Source organism: Otolemur garnettii, unplaced genomic scaffold (assembly GCF_000181295.1).
Source record: "Otolemur garnettii isolate 467f Iridium unplaced genomic scaffold, OtoGar3 scaffold00023, whole genome shotgun sequence".
Taxonomy (NCBI): Eukaryota; Metazoa; Chordata; class Mammalia; order Primates; family Galagidae; genus Otolemur; species Otolemur garnettii.
Genome location: NW_003852418.1, coordinates 8,053,656 through 8,057,284, shown reverse-complemented (window position 1 = coordinate 8,057,284; position 3,629 = coordinate 8,053,656).

Below are 3,629 nucleotides of genomic sequence, written 5' to 3'. Positions count from 1 at the left end.
TTCGGTTTGGTCTGACTCTAGTTCTCTGTCCCGTGTTATCCTACTAAGAGCTGACACGTTCAACAATTTTCTGCCCAGGAGAGAAACAAATCTGATTCAGGACTGGCTTTGGGAGGCACAGCCCACAGAGGAGGCTAGGGGGTAACTAGCAGCATCACAGTGGCAGGTAGAGCATGCTAAGGGAACTCAACGGAGGGAGACAGCAATTCTGTTAGGAAGGAGTCCAGAAGGCTTCCTGAAAGAGGTGATGATTAAGTTGAACATGGAAAAATGAAGAGCCCAGAAAGACCACACGGATTTGGGAGCATTGCCTTGCCAGTGCGTACATGATTCGATCCCTCCCTAAGTATGGGATTGTTTGGGCCGGTTAATTTTTCTAATCATCTCAAATCCATTCTCTGCCCTTCTCCTGATCTATTCTCTGCCCTTCTCTGCATGGCAGAGGCTGATTCCTGAAAGCCATGCTTCCTGGACTCCCCTGCCAACTGGCTTTTGGCTAGGGTCAGCCAGCGGGAAGCCGTGGTGAGAGATTAGAGAGTAAGAGGAAGGGTAAAGCCAGAGTATCTTCCCCCATCTCTCTCCACCTTGAGAAAGGTGAAGTGGGGGGTGGGGGGGTGCTTCAGCAGTTGCAGTGACTCCTCTGTGGTTTTAGCTCCATCTAGTCTCTCCCAGCTTCTCCCCAGGTGGCCCTGGTTCCTGGCCTCTAGTAATACCATCTCCTCCCTTTATATGTCCATTCCTGGGGGAGTAGTGGCTTCCTGAAATTTATAATCTCAGGTTTGCCCCAACTTCCTATGGTTGTTATTTCTGCCCACCAAACAGTTCTGTAGCTAATTCTCCATATTAAATTCTATCTTCTGAATCATCTGTCATAGGTCTTGTTTTCCTAGTTAAACCCCTTATATGCTATGCATTAGTTTTTTTGTCTATAAAATGAGAGGTCATTCATTCATTCATACAACAAATAGCTATCTAGTATCTACCTGTGCCTGCAAAACTGGTCAATGATACCATAGGAAACAAGACAGATTAAAGGAGACAGAAATCCAAGCCCTGCCAAACCCTTATGTCTTTGGAATGATCAGATAAGATGTTTGCATACCTGTCTCCTGCTGCCTGGTGTCAGAAATTGCCATCATAACCAAATAGGCAGACACTATTTGGACTTCAGCTATTTCCTGAATCCAAGTACTTTGGTCCTATGGACATCTCCCCATTACCCCTCTTCCCTACAATCCTGAAAGATTCAGGACAGATAAAAGGAAGTCTTAATTTACACCACAGGGAGTCAATTTAGGGGACCCATTATCCCAAGTGGTGGTACAGTTTTAAGCTATAAATAGGTTTTTAAAAACAGGTTTACTTAAACCCACAGAGAGCCTGGAGACAGAAGGCAGAGATGACCTCAGAGCACCATCCCCCCACTGCCTCCTCTCAGCTCAGCTGCCCTCTTGGGGCATCTAGTACAATAGAAGGAACATTGAATTGGCAGTCAGGAAATCAGGATTTGAACTCCAACTCTGTTGACCATCAAGAACATGACCTTGGACAAGTCATTTCACTGCTCTTGAGCCTGTTTCCTCTGTAACATGGAAACATTGAGAGTATCTAGTATCTCTGGTTGTTTTTTGTTTGTTTGTTTGTTTTGAGACAGAGTCTCACTATGTCGCCTTTGGTAGAGTGCCATGGTATCATAGCTCACAACAACCTTAAACTCTTGGGCTTAAGCAATTCTCTTGCCTCAGCCTCCCAGGTAGCTGGGATTACAAGTGTCCGCCATAACACCTGGCTATTTTTTGGTTGCAGCTGTCATTGTTGTTTAGCAGTCCAAGGCTGGGCTTGAACCCATCAGCTTCGGTGTATGTGGCTGGCACCCTACTCACTAAGCTACTGGCACCACCTGGTTGTTTTGATTATAGTTTAAAAATGCAGTCTGGGGCAGTGCCTGTGGCTCAGTGGGTAGGGCACCGGCCCCATATACTGAGGGTGGCAGGTTCAAACCCAGCCGCGGCCAAACTGCAACAAAAAAATAGCCGGGCGTTGTGGCAGGCGCCTGTAGTCCCAGCTACTCGGGAGGCTGAGGCAAGAGAATCACCTAAGCCCAAGAGTTGGAGGTTGCTGTAAGCTGTAATGCCACTGCACTCTACCAAGAGCGATAAAGTCAGACTGTCTCTACCTACCAAAAAAAAAAAATGCAGTCTGGGCACAGTAGTCTACATCTGTAATCCTAGCCCTTTGGGAGGCTGAGGAGGGAGAATGGTATGGGGACAAGATTCAAGACCACGCTAAGCAACCTAGGGAGACACTGTCTCTACAAAATAAATAAATAAATAAAATTTAAAAATTAGCCAGGTGCAGGGCCACAACACTGTAGTTCAAGCTACTCGAGAGGCTGAGGCAGAAGGATTGACTGAGCCTGGGAATTTGAGTTTGCAGACAGTTATGAGGATGCCACCGCTCTCCAACCTGGGCAATAGAACAAGACCTTTCTCTCAAAACAGCAAAAAAAAAAAAAAAAAAGCATAGAAAGCACCTAGGTGACGCCTGTGGCTCAGTGAGTAGGGCACCGGCCCCATATACTGAGGGTGGCGGGTTCAAACCTGGCCCCAGCCAAACTGCAACAAAAAAACAGCTGGCCGGGCATGGTCGTGGGCACCCGTGGTCCCAGCTATTTGGGAGGCTAAGCCCAAGAGCTGAAGGTTGCTGTGAGCTGTGATACCACAATACTCTACGGAGGGCATCAAAGCAAGACTCTGTCTCTAAAAAAAAGCACCTAATGCCTCCAGCTAGTACTTGGTAAATGCTCAGTAAACATTGGCTAGTATGATTACTGCAGGAGATCTGGCCTGGACACTCAGCCATTATTCATTAGACCAGGAAACTTGCTGTGTGATCTTGAGCAAGTCACTTCTTCTCTTGGCGTCAATTTACTCATCTGTAAAATGGGGAAATAGTAACCAGTCTGCCGGACTCAGGAAAAGATAAGGTATCATCTAAAACAGATATTATTACTGCATGAAAAAATGGTACAACAATCTAAAAGCAAGAAGCCTTTGGCCTGATCCCTTAGTTTTCAATTCCAGCTCCACCCCTTACTTAGGTAGATGCCTTTGCTGTCCTGTGCCTCAGTTTCCTTATATGTAAAATGAGGAGGATAAGAAGTAGGGAAAGATAATAAAGGTAATAACTCACAGATTGTAAGGATCAAATAAATTAATGTAGATAAAGCACTTTGAACAGTGACTGGCACCAAGTATTTTAAGTGTTATGATTACTAAGCATACTTTACATGGTACCTAGATTGGTTTGGGCTTTATTCATACTCTGGAAAGGACCATACTCATACTTTGCTGCACAGAAGGAACAACTCAAGGCACCCTTGGTCCTTTTTAATAGGTTTTCTCTATATGAGTTTTGGAGATTCTTTTCCCCAAAATTTGTATTTTTAGGGAGGGTGTGACTTAAAACAAATTTATTTATTTTAAGAAATTTATTCTCGGCTCGGCACCTGTAGCTGAACCGGCTAAGGCGCCAGCCACGTACAGCTAAGGTGGCCAGTTCGAATCCCCAGCCCGGACCCGCCAAACAACAATGATGGCTGCAACCAAAAAAATAGCCGGGCGTTGTGG